Genomic DNA, 18,759 nt, shown 5'->3' on the forward strand with positions numbered 1-18,759 from the left:
GTCGGCAAGGCTAGGCCCTTTCCTTGCTGCGGCCTGACGGAGTTGCCTGCTCTCCTGCGCTGCCTGAGGGATTCCAGACTCTTGACCGCCTTCCCAGTGAGTGGCGCTGCTGCTGGGGGCTACCTGCGACGGGGTTAGGGGCTCCCCCGTTGTACCGCCCGACCTGGGCCCTGGGTACTTCCTAGCACCATTTTCTCCACCCACGGGCGCCTCCGCCATCGGCTGCGGGCCCCAGACCTGGTGATGTGAGCGGTGTGCCCCCTGCGTCTCCCCGTCGTGTCTGCCCCCACCCGGCGCATGCCCCGGCAACGTTCCTGCGGTGCTGTGCGATGAGTTTTCATCCCGTACCCACCTCTACCGGCTCCTCCTGCGGCCTCCAGCACTGCGGCCTCGCCGATCCGGGCCACCATTTCCCGGTGCCAGCTCCACTCCACATGGGCCCCCCAGCTGTGGTGAACGCTTGCACCGCTGCCATCTGCCGCTGACGATCCCTGCCCTGAACTCCGTCGCTGGGCTGGGCGGCCGTCCCCGGCGCCTCCTGTGGCCCTCCACCTCACCCCCTCATCGGAGCTCTGGGACCGCCGCTTCCCCCGCTGCTGCACCTTCGCTTGGGTCTGCTTTGCTTTGCCCTGGGTCGGCCTCGGGCACAGCTGAGTGACTGTTGACCCCGTCGCTCCTGGGTCTCCCCAGCCCAGCGCCATACACGCTCCTCCTGGGCACCCTGGCTGTGGCTTACTCCTGCGCTGGGCGTGCTGCCTACTACCGCTGACTGGACCTGCCCTGGACCCGTGATTTCTACCTTGCTGCGGAGCTATGCGGCTCTCCCGGGGCCCTCCACTTCTCCCTCTCACAACACCTGCACCGTGGAGCCGGCGTTTCTCCCGCGCTGGGTCTGGCCGGGCCTTGGGCCCCCTCTGCTGCCGTGCACCCCCTTGGGCCTGCTACGCCTCTTCCTGGGTTGGACCTGAGCTCTGCTGGTTGACTACAGGTGTGTGGCTCTGTGTGTCCCATAGCCCGGCACACTGGGCCTATTGTACCCGTCCTGATATCTGTCTGTGGAGGTACTCACCCCTGTTGTTGTCGGCCCTGCGGTGTCTGGTCCCCGGCCTGACTGTGATCCTGCTGTTTTGGCGACTGGTAGGTCCACTGGATACCTGCACTGACCTCCTTGTGGTACCCGGCCGGGCCCCCGTGGTCCTCCTGTTCCTCTTGCCACCATACTGCGCCGTTGACGTCTCTACAGATAAACTGGCAGTTGTTGCATGGCCTGCCTTCGCTCACTGGGGTCCCTTCACGCTACCCCTGCTGGACACCATTTCCCCCCCTGCTCTCAGGTACTAACCTCTTCCACCTCCAACTGCCATGGGGAGGTCTAACCCTAAGCAGCCCAAAATCACTTTCGATCAGCGCAGATCTACACACCAGGACGGTGCACGAGCAGATGGTGGAGATCTCGTAACTAACATGGAGGCACCCCCTGCTCGCGACGACGACCTGAAGGCGATCATGCTTCAGGTCAAGTCTACTGTCACTGGCATCGCGGCCCAACTGGACCTATTGTCCACCCACCTGGACTTGGTTAAGGCCCGGGTGGACTATCACGACACCCGCCTCCTCCACGTCGAGTCCCGGGTCTCCGACGCCAAGGATGCCGCTACCCAGGACCGCCAGAAATGACTTCAGATGGACAAAATTCTGGAACTAATTCGGAATAAAAATGAGGACTTGGAGGCCCGTTCCCGGAATACCCGAATACACCAATATTTTCCACATGGAGGACTTCGTGGAACAGCTTGTCAGGGACCTCTTCAGTGACATCCTCTCTCCCGTCTTTGTGGTTGAGCGGGTACATCGCTCCATCGGCACGCGTCCTCGTCCAGGACTGCCGGCTCACCCCATAATTGCAAAAATGTTGAACTTTAGTGACCGTAATGCCATCCTCCATGCCGCCTGAGACAGGGGCATATAGTTCACCAGGGCAACTCGCTCTCCTTCTACCCAGACTACACCATTGCGGTCCAGGCGGCTCGCCGTGAATTCCTTCCGGCAAAACGAATCCTTCAAAAACATGAAGTCATCTACTCCTTGGTGTACCCTGCAAAGCTGCGTGTCCGACAGGGCACAAAGACGCTCATGTTCCCGGACCCCAGTGCTGCCCTTGCTTTTGCCAGGAAATTGGAGAAAATCTCATTGTGCCACGCCATCCAGCTCTCAAACTGCAGCACCTGACAACCTCAGTGACAATGATTGATTGGTTGCGCCCTACTGGCTTTTTCTCTCCTGACCATTGTCCGATGTTCTTGTAGCTTGGCCACCCTTATTTTTTTTTATTTTGACGGTTTTGTATAGCGCAAACAAAACCCTTGCGGGTATCAGAGCGCTTTACATAGCAAACATAGGAAACCTTGACCCCTCCGGCCCCCACTCCTTTCATCCGCGGGCCGCTGCCCTCCTTCAATCCCTGTTAGTGGACAATTCTCTGTACGATGCCTGGTGCCACCTTTGGCCCGAGGCCCGGGAGGGAACTTGCGTCTCGGGAGCCCGGGGTTGCTGGTCTCGCATCGATTTATGGATAGCCTCGCCGGACGTTCTCACTTGGGTCACCTCTGGAGCACATATGGCACGCACATTTTCGGACCATGCTCCAGTCCAAATCTCTCTCCATTTTCCTCACCTCCCGCAGCGCCCATTTACTTGGCAGCTACCTCCGAATGCTCTCCGTGACTCCGTCTTCTGCGATGAAATCCAAACTGCCATCACCAACTACTTCGAGCTAAACACCGGCTCGGTTGACTCCGCATCCGTCTTATGGGAAGGTTTTAAAGCCGTGATCCGCGGCGAGTGCATCTCCAAACAGGCTGATGTCCTCTGGTCCATTCGCTCAACTTTGGATAAGCTGGAGTCCGAAATTAAGGCTCTGGATGCTGCCAGGCAACCCACCCTGGGCCTGCGACTCTTGCACACCGGCGAGAGAAGCATACGGAGTTTGCTGAGGAGGCTGATAGGGAGCTGGCTTTCCTTGGCAGAGAGGCGCAGGCCCATCATTTTGGCGAAGGTGACCGGCCCGGGAAGACTCTGGCCAACCTGCTATGCCCCCCCCCCGGGCCGCGTCGTATGTCACGGCTCTCCAGGATGGTGGCCCCTCCAGGACCACTTCTCATGGTGAGATTCAGTCTCGCTTTATGGATTATTATTCGCAGCTTTACTCCGCTGGCCCCCCTCCACCACGCGAGGCCTTCGAACAATACTTTGACACGATCTTGTTAGTCTGGCTGGAGGACTATCATCGTGAATACTTGGACGAGCCTTTTACTAAGGCGGAGATACTTGCTGCCATCAATAGCCTCCCCGGCGATAAGGCCCCTGGTTTAGGTGGCCTTCCGGCTTCTTTCTATAAAACCTTTGCACCGCTCCTTGAGCCACACCTGGCCGCCATGTATAACGAGGCATTTAAAAATGGGCTTCTCCCGCAGTCGCTCCGCGAAGCAATGACCACGTTACTCCTTAAACCGGACAAATCAGCGGACTTCCGTTAGTCCTATCGCCCCCTCTCCCTTATTAACATAGACAACAAAAATTTTGCTAAGTTACTGGCCGCTTGCCTTCTTCCTCTCATACCCCTCATCGGTTTTCCCGACCAATACGGATTTATTCCTGGCCGTGATACCTCACACAACCTTCGGACCATTTTCTCGGTCCTCCATCAAATTAATCCCAGTCTGCCAGCAGTGGCCGCTCTTCTCGATGCCACCAAGGCGTTTGAGACTTTGGAGGGACCCTTTTAATTTTTTCTGCTGCCGCGTCTGGGTGTCAGCGACATGTTCATACGCAAGATCTCCCTTCTCTATACGCGTACCTCTGCCCGCCTTCGTATCAATGGTCAGATATCGGAGCCCATTCTCATCGGACGCGGCACCCGTCAGGGATGCTTGTTGTCTCCCATGCTTTTTGCCATCGCCATGGAGCCTCTCGCGGCCAGACTCAGGCAGCACCACACTCAAAAGGGTATAGGTTTCTTGGCCCGTTCTCTCCTTGTTTCTCTGCATGCCGACGATATCACACTTTATGTCCGTCAACCCCAGGATAACCTCAGCCCTCTGGTGCGAGAAATCATACAATTCGGCGGCCTGTCTGGCATACAGGTGAATTGGAGCAAATCGGTGTTGTTTCCCCTCTCTGACTCCACCAGACCCTTCACGCCAGACTTTCCCTTCGTCTGGGCCTCGGGCCCCACTTGCTATCTGGGAATTTGGCTGAGTAGGGACTTGGATGACCTCTGGACGGCCAACTTCGGGCGTGCGGTGGTCTGGCTGGAGTCCAAAATACCTCACTGGAATCACCTCCCCCTGTCCCTCGCTGTCCGGATAGCCATAGCCAAGATCATGGTCTTTCCAAAATTTGTATATCTCTTCCTCAACATCCCCATTCCTCTTACTGCTCACTTCTTTCGTAAACTTCACTCCTTGATCATCTCTCTCATTTGGGCCGGCAAACAGCCCAGGATTGCGTATGATATTCTTACTTTACCCATGGCGGCTGGAGGTATGGGTGCCCCCAATTTTCAGCTCTACGCCCTCAGCGCCCAGGCCAGTTTATTGCATATTTCGGTTCATCCCTCACCGTAACAGCCGCATGCGGCGGTTGAGGCTGACGTAGCGACGCCCTGGCCGCTGACCAACGCCCTGTTCGCCCCGGCAACCCGACCGTGCGCTGAGGTCGACACGGTCGAGACCCTACGTTGGGCCTGGTCCGGATTGCGCCGCCTGTCCAATGGTCCACTGTTATCGACTGGCGCCATGCCAATCTTGCGCCATCCAGCCTTCCCACCGCTTCAACCACCTGGCATGTCTAAACATGCTACCCGATTGGGGCTGCGGACCCTGGCAGATCTCTATCCCGGTGACATGTTCTACTCTCTCCCTGCAACCGCTGGGCCACTGGACACTCTGCTTTTTTATCAACTGCGTGCTATCTCCAGGGAGAAGCACTCGACATTACCCCAACCTCCACCTTCGATGCCCTCCCTTGACTTTATTTATACTTCCTCATCTCCCCGCAAGTTGGTGAGTAAAATTTACGCTCTGACGTTATCGTCCACTCCCATCTCTACTGACTGTGCGCGCATGGCCTGGGGTGAGGACTTGGGCGTGGAGATTGCTCAGGCGGACTGTGTTTATTGCTGCAACCAGACGAAGAAGTTATCGCCTAACTATCGGCTCCATCTGATACATTTTAAATACCTACACAGGCTATACCGCACCCTTGCTCAGCTCCATAGGCTAGGACTAGTCCCTGCTGATGGCTGTGCACGCTGCGCTGCTCCTGCCGCGGATTTCATACACTTAGCATGGCTGTGCCCCAAGGTCTTGGAGTTTTGGCTGGCAGTGTGTGCCGCCATCTCTGAGATAACCTCTGCGACGATGCGGCTGGACCCGCCTTTATGCCTGCTGGGCTTTGTCAAATATTGCCCGGATTTGTCTCGACATCTGATCGCAATGTTACTCGTCCTCGCTAGGCGCAGGTTTGCCATGTGCTGGGGTCACTGTCCGGCACCATGATTTTCTCACTGGCTGGAGGACGCCTCAAGATGTCAAACTTTGTTGTCCGAGTTTTGGGACTTGCTGCCTGCGTGCTCCCGCCTGCTCGACATATGGAGCCCCCTTGTGACATACCTCCGCGCCCGACCCTCCCGGAGTCATGCTGCCTATCCCGTGCTCCCCGCTGGCTCTCTGCCCGCGGTGACCGCCGGCACTGGCCGGTGACTGTCCGCCCCCACCTTTCTGTCTTCCCCCGGGCAGTGCCTGTCTTTACCTCCGTAGTGGTGCCTTTGCTCCTTTCAGTATTGGGCGGTTTCTCTCACCATAGTCGTGTTGCACACAATATGGCTTGTGCTTGATTGAACTCTTTGATTTTGATCTGCTGTGTGGTTCATTACCTGCGGTGTATGATGCAAAAGTATGATGCTTCAGTGTGTACTGTAGATGCTGAATTTGGCAATAAAGTCCCCCGCCCCCCAAAAAAACGTTTGCCCTTGTGACCCTGACACCCAGCTCTTAGTTCATTGCATTGTGAAACGACCTGCCACCTGGGCACCTCACAGGAACGGGAATGGCAAGTCCTCTGCTCCATCCACCACCCCATAGCGTCGACCGGTCGCCTCCAAGGAGACCCTCCATTGATGGAGCTCTCAGAAGCAAGAGAAGAGCAGGTCCTCTGTTCTATTCAATCTCTCCTGAACACCCTCATTATCGAGGGGTTTTGCGCCGCTTGAAGCTATCGTCTTTGCCCTCGGGACTCTTTGACGTAGGACTCAGACTGAGGCTTTCGTGTTCCCCTTCCCCACTCTTCTCAATTGGCCTCCTCCCTGTCGTTCGTGTTGTCTTGCCCCCTCAGCGTTTCAGGTAGACTGTGCTCCAGCAGCCATGGGGATCGCTATTCACAGTGTGTCGGCCGCCTCCAACATCTCCGCGCAGTGGGAGTGCTGGTTGTTCCATTGAAAGGCAATCTCGAAGGGATATGTCCAGCGATATCTGATTTTATTGTCCCTTAGAAATTCGGTAATCGGGTGCAATTGCTCTCGTCGCAGGAGCGTGGCCGTGGCTACATCTTGATAGAGTGTGCAGGTGGCGTTTTGAAAGTGATCGTATTGTTGACCCTCACCTTTTGTAGGACCAGTTCCTTGGCCTGGAATGAGCTGAATTTTGCCAGCACTTTGCGAGGCCGCCGATTCTCTCCGGGTGGCCGCGGCTAAACTCTGTGGACCCTCTCCAGCCGGACCTCAGGGCCGTCCTCATCCAGGGTCGAGAAGAAGAGGCCCACCATAAATGCCTCCAGATCCGGCCCTTCACAATCTTCTTCCAATCCTCGGACGCGTATGTTGTCTCGGCGAGAGCGATTTTCTAAGTCCTCACACTTAAGCGTGGTAGTACTCAATTGGCTGCTCAGATCTGCAGCGCCCTCCTCAAGGGGTTTAATATGGTCGGCCAGCTCCAGAGATTTCACTTCAAGGTCCAGTGTACGGGTACCCATCGAGTCGACATCTGTCTGTAGGGTCACCATCTTCCCCCGCATCTCCGCACGGAATGCTTCAAATGAGGCGTCCATATCAGTTTTGATGTCTGCACGGAGCTCCTGTTTGAACTCCCGCAGGGAAGCCATGAGGTCCTCTCTGGTTAGCGCCATTGGCCCTGTTGATGGCAACCCCTCCTCTCCAGTCGCCCCTGCGCCCGCAGCGGCAAAGTAGTTCGAGACCATGTTGTTGGGAGCCTTTTTGGGTGGCATAGGGGGTTCCAGACGTAGGTCAGCTGTTGAACAACCCTCCGTGCATGCGAAAGCAAGGCGCACTCTCCGCTGACACGTGGGCTCCTTTTGTTGCGGCTCCGCTCATTCAGGGGGGTTGTCTGTGCTTCTGATTTAGCGACTAAGAGGCCTGTTCGCTGGTCACTCCGGCCAATGTGCAAGGAATGTCCTTTCAGCGTAACGCGCAGGGCAGAGGGCCAGAGTATGCCTCAGAGTAGATGCTGCCTGGAATCCAGCTCTCCCACTGATCTAGGAAGCCCTATGAAAACGGGTAAAAATACTTTCAGTGCTCTATTATGATTCTCCATAAGGACTTGGAAGGAGATGGACTGTAGCACTCCTGGGGCTAACGGAGAGAGATAAAAAGAAAGATAAAAACACCCCAAGTGGAATAAGAGATTTGCAGGTTATGTTCCGAAATGAAAGTAAAACCGTAAAAGGATCACATTCAGAATGTGCCAGTTAGCAGATACAAACTTACTTTAGAGCAAATCCTCCATTCTGATAGGGGTTCGTCCCGTCCTGCATATTAGAGGGTAATAACCTCGATGTTAGTTTTGAAGACAAGACGCTGCTTGCCAGGTGGCATGAATCAGTGATGTAAACCCAACAGAAGAATGATATGTTTGTACCCCTGGGGGTCTACCAGCATCGCTAATAATGCTGGTGGAAAGAGGACTCTGTACTCCTGTATACGGCTTATTCATAGGTAGGCTGTCTGGTTTTAGGTTTAAACCTATATTAACTGATAAAACCCCACCGAAAGGGAAACAGCCCTCACCAGTGTAAACATATAAACACTGAAAAAATACCTGCACCACCAAAAACTAAATGACATACAAAGAATGAAAAGGAGAGCGAAAGAGTAATTGTAAACTGTAACTGTAAAGCAGCAAGACAGATGCTGCTAACATTATTCTGCTTGAGTTTTGTTGTTTAGGGATGTCACTAAAATATTTTTTCTTCTTCCTTTTGCTTTTTTCAGTTTTGTGGTCTTTGTTCTAAAGATGCAGGGTTTAGAAGCATGTTTTAGGTCATGTTTAATTATTTTATATATGTAGAGAATCAGGAAATGTCAAAATCATATTTGATATTTTGGCTGTTTTGATTCTTCCACTGATAGGTAAAATGTCTGGTTTCATAAGAACCTTTCCCAATCTGTGCCATCACATTTACCCACAGAGAGTGGGTAAAAACCCTTGATACATCACCCCCAGTTTCTATTGAGTCAGTATTGATAGTAGGTGAATTGCCAACACCCCGGCCTTAAACATTCAAAGCAAGGTAGACTGAAAAGTATATGTGAAAAGAGTGCTATCACCAATCATTTGGGGTAGGGGTGAAAACATGACACCAGACCTTTGGAAAATATGGAACGCAGTGTCACTTGGAATGCTGCTGCAAAAAGGTTTTTCCCAAGTTCAACAAAGATTGGAGTGATATTGTTTGTATTTGCAGTGATTCAGCTACTTATATGAAAAAAGTTGTGCGATGACCTGTCAAAATCGATACCTGAGCTGAAGTGCTTTCCTGTAAGAGATCCTTGCCACTTTTTAGATGGTATGTTGAAAGCATCTTTTGAATCTTCAGAGTTAATGAAGAATGGACATCCTGGCCTTGGCCCCGCTCTCTGCCCAAGCAGCTCCAACGTAGCCTCGCCTGCCGCTAACCGAGACACCGCTCTCCTGGTAGGTGTTCGAGGCCCTGCTCCACCCGCAGGCTCCTGCCTGCGCCTCATCCCTGGTGGTCCAGTTGGAGAGCCTTGCTCTTTTGCTGCTCCCCTTCTGTCTGTCTGCCTCTGTTGTGCTTGTTTTCTGTTGGGTTGTCTTTTCCTGTCTTTACTGCTTTTTCTACTGTACTACTGCTTTTTACACTGTAATTTCTGTGCCTGTTTTCGTTTTTGTCTGCCCTTTGTTTTTGTCTGCCCTTTGTTTTTTCTGCTGCTGCCCCCCTGCAGCCCCTCCTACCAGCCGTTCTCGTGCCCGCCTCCCAGCTCTGCTTCCCTCCCCCTGCCCTATTTAATGCCAGACCATCGGCGCCAGTCTGTGACATGACCGTGACCAGCGCCAGGAACCCTGCATCTCCCACCATCCATCAATTCAACACAGCCACCTTCCTCGCACTCGACCCAGGAATGAGCAACTACTGCCAATGGGCCACGCCACGCACCACTCATGGAGAGTTCTCCTGCCATCACAGCCACCATACCATCACCACCGCATGCAGCCCCATGGCCACACCCTCCACACCGAACGCCAACACCACATAAGCCCTGAAATGCATCCTCCTCAATGTACGCTCCCTGCACAGACACGCCGTAGAGATCTGGAACCTCCTCGACCCCCTCTCACCAGACATCGCCTACATCACAGAAACCTGGACAAATGCCGCCTCCGCCCCGACATCGCCACCGCCATCCCTGACGGATACAAGATATAGAGGAAGGACTGCCCCAACCGCCCAGTGGGAGGACTCACCATCGCACACAAGAGCTCCCTCCGACTCTCCACCTCCACCACCAGCGACTCCTCCTCCACCACCGAACACCTGCACTTCCAGATCCTGACCTGCCCTAGAACCACTCTTCGTGGCACCCTCGCCTATAGAACCCCTGGATCCCGCGCCCCGTTCACCACCACCATCACTGACCTCATCGCCCCCACGCCATCACCTCCATGGACTACATACTCATCAAAGACCTGAACTTCCACCTCGACAACCCCAGCGACCCCAACTCTGCCACTCTCCTGGACAACCTTGCCAACATCGGCCTGAAACAGCTCGTCACACCTACCCACAAGGCAGGACACACCCAGTACCCCATCTTCGCAGGAGGTAACAACATCCACTTCAGCCACACCATGCAACCCCCATGGACAGACCACCACTGCGTACACTTCTGCGTCGAAAAACCCACACCGCCCAAACCTGCACCGTGCCCTCCACGAAAGAACAGGAGCAAAGTCACTGAGGAGCAGCTCAACTGCACCATCAACCGAGACCCCCCAAACCTTCAAGCCCGGCATCTATCCCGATGACTGGAAACACGCAGAAGTCAGACCCCTGCTCAAGAAGCCCTCAGCAGATCCCACGGACCTCAAGAACTACCGACCCATCTCCCTCCTTCCGTTCGCCATCAAAGTCACTGAGAAGACCGTCAATGCCCAGCTGACTCACTGAAGAAAACTCCATCCTCAACCCCTCCCAATCTGGATTCTGCAGCAACCACAGCACCAAAACTGTTCTACTCGCCGCCACATTCGACAGCCGCATGCTCCTCGACCAAGGACACACCATGGCCCTGATCCTACTCGACCTCTATGCAGCGTTCGACACCGTCTCCCACCTCACACTCGCCGGCAGACTCTGCGATGCCGGGATACAGGGAAAAGTCCTCGACTGGATCCGCTCCTTCCTTACCGGCAGAACCCAAAGAATCAGACTACCACCCTTCCTCTCTGAACCGACAGAAATCAACTGCGGTGTCCCCCAAGGATCGTCGCTCAGCCCTACGTTCTTCAACATCTACATGGCCCCCCTCGCCGCCATCATCAGACAGCACGGACTCAGTTTAGTACCCTAAGTGATGACACCCAGCTCATCCTGTCCCTCACCAAGGACCCCATCACTCAACTTCCAGGAAGGAATGAAAGACGTTGCATCCTGTATGAGCAGCCGCTGCCTGAAGCTCAACTCGGAGAAGACAGAGATCGTCGTGCTCGGACCATCCCCCTCCGCATGGGACAACACCTGGCCACCCACCCCTACGAACCACGCTCGTAACCTCGCCATTGTACTCGACTCCTGCTTCTCTATGACCCGACAGGTCAATGCCGTCGCCTCCAGCTGCATCCTCACCCTCTGCATCCCCGAAAGATCTTCAAATGGATCCTCCCTTATCAAGGAAGACTGTCACCCACACACTCATAACCAGCAGACTGGACTAACAGAAACCCCCTCTACGCCGGGATCAACAAGTCCCTGCTCCGCAAACTCCAGACCATACAGAACACCAACACCAATCTCATCCTCGGCATCCCTCGACACGAGCACATCACCCAACACCTGCTGAACCTCCACTGGCTACCCATAGAAAAGAGAATCACCTTCAAGATACTCACCCACACCTACAAATGCCTCCGCGACACCGGACCCAAATACCTCAACAAAAGAATCTCTTTCCACTCACCCAAGCGAAACCTCCGATCCGCCGAGCTCGCCGTAATCCTGTGGATCCGCAGAGCCAAAACAAGGGGAAGAGCTTCCTTCAGCATCGCAACGAAGACCTGGAACGACCTCCCGATCAACATCAGACGCACACCCTCTGTGAACATCTTCAAGAAGACACTCAAGACCTGGCTCTTCGACTGAACAGAGCTACTTAAACCCCCCCTCACCTCCCAGCACCTTGAGACCCTCACGGGTGAGTAGTACGCTTACAATTCCCCTGATTGATTGATTGATTGATTGAATGCTATTGACCTTTTAGTCCATTCTGGTGCATTGTTTTGTTATGTGCTTTGTGTGGCATCAAAGAAAGAGTCATCCCAACTGTGTCGCTTAGCTCATGGTTCTCAGTCCAAGGGGCTGTGAATGCTATATTATCCATGTGGCAACCGATAACAGAATGTTTGCTGAGTGATAACGCCAAAGGCAAGCAATGTGAGAATCTTTGGTCGCATATTGATAGTGATGTGAAAAGAAAGTACACTACTGCATTCTTAGATTTTTACAGGAAAACATAACTGCTGTAGTGGTCGCACCAAAAGCTAACGGTAGCTGACCTTAGGTTCCGCACCACACTCCCCTTTGCATTAATTATAGTAAGCAGTCCTGTGCATCAACTTCCGGCACCTGCCGCTGTTTAGTGCCTCTGAAGCCCAGATAAACAGATATACGCCAAAAGGAAGGTGCACCAGAAATAGAGTCAATATTGCAGGGACAGTTCATTCTCTTCTTATATTGAAAATAATTGGTCATAAAAATCAGCCAACACGTTTCGTTCCTTTTCACAATAGGAACTTCATCAGGGCTCCAAATAACAAATAGAATAGTCGCGCTTGTAGAATATAGTCATGGTAGCAGTATCAGGGTGTTCACCCCAGGATCAGGGTATGAGGTAGATTCTTTTCCTGGCTCGTGTTTCTGAGTCCATGGGATGAAAGGCGTGAGCAGGATCGCCCACTCATGCCTCTCACTTAAACGCTCTGTCTGAATTAATTTTTCTCTAAAATCCCAGTTTCTTGTGATCACAAATTCAGGTTACTAGTGCCCACAGGATGTTGTCATGATATTCTTTGCTCAGTAGGTTCCTCTCAGCATGCACGTCTATGTGTGATCTGGGGCGTCTATCACCATCCATTTCAGATCATTGACAGAATGTTTTGTACTAATAAAGTGATTGCTTATTTTGTCATAGATTTACTGCACCTAATATTGCTCCGGTATTTGCAAATCTAAATCTTTACTCTTAACCTTCCTAAACATCATGACAATATACTGTAGACCACAGAGGTACTTGAACATGTATATAACATGGGAGGTGTTGAAATGTGTGTGCTTCCGCAAAGTCCATGTCATATCTGGGTTTAGGTCTAATGTTTTTGTGGTTGTTGTAAGGTGACAAACAAAACAGGATCCACAGGGCTAACATCCAACTATGGGGGAAACCCCCATAGTTTGAAACAGTTTCCCCCCTTCTAATCTTCCTCTTAGCTCGAATGCTGATCAGGTGGCCATGTAAATTTCTTTATTTCCTTCAGAATAAGTGTGGTTCAGGTCAATTGAATGTTCCTGAGTTAACAATCTTCCAATTCTTGTGTACTAGGTTTTTCAGATAGTTAGGTGCTACAATGAAAGTTGCCACGCAAGTTAACAGTTCCCGTTCTCGTCCTTTCCTGTAGGAAGATATCTCTATGTTGACTTCTAGCTCTCTTGTAGCATTTGTCAAAAATGTGTGAGGGCTAATTCCAAGATCCCATGTTGGTGATAAATACCTTGGCTTGACTCATGAAATCAGCCACATCCTTGCAATGTCACCTTAAACAAAGATACTGGCTGTAGAGAAGATTTTCCTTCAGTGTGCTGGGATGGAAACTTTTAGAAAGCAAAAGGTGTTTTTATCTGTTGGTTTGTAATAAGTCGTTTGTGCCTATTTGCTGGTCAACGGCGAAGAATGTGATATCCAAAAAGGAAAGGGTAAATCTGCTCATTTGGCTAGTAAATTTCAGATTTTGATCACGTTTATTCAACCTTCCTTGTGCTGATATTTCATCTCTCTCCCATATGATCAGGATATCATCTATATAATGTTTTCATAATGTGATCTTCTGTTGGTATGGATTGGCTTCTGTCAGGATGTTCTCATTTTCAAAATGGCTTCCTGCTAGACTTGGGACAAAAGTGCTGCCCATAGAAGTCACATGGATCTGGGTGTTGTCATATTCAAAGAAATTCTCTGTGAGTGCCAAACTGCAACATTATAGAACAAAGAGTCTTGGGGTCTGATATTGCCAGTTATTCTGATAGAGAATATGTTCAATTGTGTCAGTGGTCTCAATTTGTGGTATTGGACTGGAATGGTATACTAGTGTACAGACTTTAAATGTCTAGATCAATTATAAGGTTTTTTTCAGGGTCAAATAGTAAGCCTTGTAATACTCTTAGGACATATCTTGTGTCCTTCAGGTGTGTTGATGTTTGTTGAACCAGAGGTCTGAGAAAGAAGTCTGCAAATTGAGATATTCGCTTGAGGACTGAACCAATACATGAAACAATTGGCCTGCCAGGTGGGAATCTCTACTTTTTTCGGAAGTGAGTAAAATATGGCACACGAGGCAACTTTGCACAAAGAAAATCTGCCTCCTTCTTAGAAATCCAGTTTTCATTTCTTCTTTCCCAGCCATTATTGTGATGGTCCTCTTGAGTAAGTCAGTGCATTGCCTCTCATAATCACTCTTCTTCAATAAAACAATGCCTCCACCTTTATCCGCTGCCTTTATCACTAGGTTGATGACTTCCGTAAGTGACTGCAGAGCCTGCCTTTCGGCTGTGGTCGTGTTATTGAATGACTTCAGTTTTGTAGTATCAACGGTCTCAATTTCTTTAAAGATAGCCTTCTCAAAGGCTTGGATCTCTATCATGGATTTAGGAGGTCAGAATGTGGTCTTCACTCTCAGATTGGTATATCCTTCTTCAGTAGGACTGTCTCCGTTGTTGAAGAAGGCTTTTAGTTTCAACTTGGAATTTGTCAAACTTCAGTGTAGGGATAAATCCTAGTCCTTTATTTAGAATGGACACCTGCATATCTGTCAAGGGTTTATCTTCTAGGTTGAATATTAGTGAGTGTTGTTGCCTGTCCCTTGATTCTGTTCTTTGGGTTTGCTTCTTTTTATGATGCCTGTATTGGGGACTTCCCTTCTGAACTCTCTTTCATTCTTGCTTGTTGTTGCTGTTGACCCCTCCCTAAAAAAGGGGGTCTTTGGATAGCAGGGAAATTGGGTGGTGAGCCTCATAGATAAGTGTTCATCCATCCTCCAAAATGTGGGTGAAAAGGTTGATATTATTGTGCCGGTTGGAAAGGTTTTTGTCAAAGTTGTTGCCAGCCCCCTCCTCTGCCTCGGTTCCTATTTCTATCCACTATTGTTTCTGAAATGCAGTTGTGTTATTGATGACAGCCATCTTACTTCCTGCCTGCGACTTGGACATCTGCTCTTAGGTAGGGTTCTTGCTTCTTTTTATACACACAAGAGCAAAAGATGCTCAAAGCAATGCAACAAGAATATTGAAACTCCCCTTCATTTCGGATGCATTAATACATGAAACATCAACGCCTAGAGGTCAAGACATTGTCAGATGTTGCGCTTTCCAAATACCACATAACAAACAATTTAACTCACTACTGGACCCACTACTGATCATCCCATAATACAATGCTCCGCTCAAAATGGTCCATGTGCTGTCTAAAACTACAGGGGTATCTTCTAGGTAAGAGTATAGAATGTCTAGTCTGGGACATTCAAAGTGACCCGTCAGTTGGCCCAATGATTACTCAACATTATGCTGGGTAGCAAATTATAAATACTTTAAACATAGGAGTTCATGCTAACAATAATAAGTATACCTTCCAATAAACAGTACGCATGTTACAGTACAAAAATAACCTTGTCCAAACAGTAGGCTTTTGAATCTGGGATCTGTATATTAAACAAATATGTCAATGGCATGCGGTTAACGCACTCAGTTGTCTTACTGTGTGTGAAGTGAAAGCTCTAAAAAGTACTCAAAACAACATATTTTATGAAAGTGCATCTCTACATACATGCAGAGCATATCAAAGGTATACCTGTGCCATTTTTTGGAATGGCACATGGAGCATATTTCGCCTCGCAGACCACTAACGGGTTTACCTGTGCAGTGCTCTTGTTTGACACAATTTTACTGCTTCACATAGAAACATACTCTGGACAATAATCACTGAAAGTTGCAATGCCTTTGGGGGACGGGGTACACAACTTCATTTTAGAGCTGCCTCGCTGCATTTTTTGTAGTGTGGGGCCAATGTGCCTTGCTTGGGCGGCTGTGTCCCCGCCGAGGGTGGCTTGCACTCTACGTCGGAGCGTCAATGCCAGTAGTCCCTGCCCTCATCCCCCCTCACTACTGGGCTGCATGGGTTTGGCCACAACCTCTAGCGCCTCTACCTGAAGCCACGCACATGTGTCGCAGACAGGGAAAGAGGCACCCTCCTGCACACAAACATCCTCATAAAAATCGGGCCCCGGACAAGATGGGAAACATTGCTATTAAACACTTAAACTGGCAAATCTTGCCATCACCGGGAACCAACAAGTACCCCAGTTTGCAAATCTTCAGATGGACAAAGACTGAGAAGACAGCTTAAAACACTAACATGTGGGCTATCCATAAAACCATGAAAGTTGGAGTTTTCAAAGACATTTAAAAGTAAAAAAATAAAAATTAAATAAGTTTAACATCGTGCTCACCAGTTTGTTTTGCATTACCAATTCCCCGTAGCTTGCAGTATTTCTCTCTAAGGAAGGTGGCAACCGCAGGTGAAAGACAGGTAAACATATCCACCTAAAACCATATCCAAGGCTAGGGCCAACAGCCCTACCCCATGCCCCTAGGACCTGGCCAAACCGGGGGCTATATAGTAAACCAGTGCGGAACAGCGCACCTGTTTTTTTAAACTTTTGTTGTGAATGCACAAATCCATTATGATGTAACTTTTTTTCTAATCTTCTTGTTTGGGACTTGGCTGAGACCGAGTCCCAAGATGGCTGCCAACACTTCCTGGTCGAAGTGTTGGCAGCCAATCAAATCTTAGCACGAGATTAGGCGGGTTCGCAAAGAGTTCACGTCCCTAGATATATAAATGAAATTTTTCTTTAATATCTCCAAAACAACTGAACAGATTAACACCAAGTCACAAAAAGAATGCTTTCTGGACCAAAAGTTACATTTCTGCCAAATATGGTGTAATTCTGTACAGCATTTTCAGCTGGAGTCGTGTTCAAAAATCCCTATGCGAATTAACATGGGAACCCCACTTTTTTTTTCTCGGCCGGCTGTATGGATTACCCCGAAATTTACCACGCACAGCTGAAATCACAGGAACACATTTTTGGGGGGAATGTTTGCAATAATTCATCAAATACCGCCAAAAATATAGGCAAGTCCAAAGACTCTTCGCACAAATATTCAGCTTCAAACAGAACTTTGACCAGCACTCACGGGAGAAGAATTATCCTTTTGGATTATTTGTGCACTCAGCAAAGCACCTTTATCAATATTGGCGGCAGCCATTTTTTTTCTATTTTATGTGAGCAAACTTAATTATGTCATGTTAATCAACATTAAAAACAGACTACATGTTATAGACAAAATCAGCGCCATCTTGTAACATGAAATTGAATTCCTTTTTCAATACTTTGAAATGTTTCTTACAATTTAATGTTTCAACTTTATTATTTTAACTCATTTGCTTTTATAATGATCACTTAAGGTTTCTCTGATTTCATTATGTTCCATATTTTATATTTTTGGTCCCCTGTACACTGGGGCCATGTTCTACCATTATGCCCACAATGGATTATTTATTTCCATAGCTTTCATAAATGATCTCTAGTTTTAAAATGAATTTAAAAAACTTTTTCAGAGCCCTTCTCCAGTCAATCACATTGAGAAAAAATTCAAATATGATTCACTATGTTTGGACTCACTTTGCAGTGTCAGAGATATACAAATGTGTTAATCCTTTTGGACCCACCAGGATTTTTTTGAAAGGGTTACATCATAAAAGACCTAATGAATGTAATTATACAAAGCCAATAAAAATAGGTTTTCTGAGCATACTTTCATGATAAGTATCGTGTAAATGCATTAAGTAGATTTCATGTTAGGTGTAAGAAAAAGCAGAGGATTGCGGTCGCGTGAGTTATAGTTGCCTGCACTAACTATAACGGGGGAATTTCATTGGTTTTTCACGAGTGAAATGTCCAGCTAACTATAACATGTGTGAAACCTATGGTTTTTTAAGTGAATTTGCAAGGTTTTTAAAATGCTAATTCCTAACTATAACGTGTGTGAAACCTGTGGTTTTTTCAGTGAATATATATATATATATATGCAAATTCACTGAAAAAACCATAGGTTTCAGACATGTTATAGTTAGCGGAAATTTTACTGATAAAAAACCAATGAAATTCCCCCGTTATAGTTAGTGCAGGCAACTATAACTCACGTGACCGCAATCCTCTGCTGATGCTAATACTGTATTTAGACACTTATTTGCCCATGTCTTCTTCCATAAATTTTTAGCTATACATATATTACAAATATTTTTTTTTCATAAAGACACATATGTCATCAGCAGAAGATTGCGGTCGCGTGAGTTATAGTTGCCTGCACTAACTATAACGGGGGAATTTCATTGGTTTTTTATCAGTAAAATTTCCGCTAACTATAACATGTCTGAAACCTATGGTTTTTTCAGTGAATTTGCAAGGTTTTTTAAATGCTAATTCCTAACTATAACGTGTGTGAAACCTATGGTTTTTTCAGTGAATTTGTACGGTTTTTTAAATGCTAAGTTACTTTACGCCATTCGTGGCGTGCACGCCCACTTAACGCAGTTCGTTCCGTGCGCACACGGTGCGCTTCGCGCACCGTGCGCGCACAGTGAGAACGCGGTGCGCTTCGCGCACCGCGCGCCCACTTTACGCAGTTAGTGCCGTACACGCAAGGTGGGCACGCAGTGCGCTACGCGCACCGCGTGCCCACGTTACGCACCGTGCGCACATGGAGGACATATTATGCGCTTCCTTGTGATAGGTAATCTGTTAAATTTAATTTGTAGGTGATGACATGCACAGAGAGTGTTTTTTTTTTTTATTAAAATTTTTAGCGTAAGCGCACCGTACGCGTACGGTAAACGTAATC

Source organism: Triturus cristatus, chromosome 1_2 (assembly GCF_964204655.1).
Source record: "Triturus cristatus chromosome 1_2, aTriCri1.1, whole genome shotgun sequence".
NCBI lineage: Eukaryota > Metazoa > Chordata > Amphibia > Caudata > Salamandridae > Triturus > Triturus cristatus.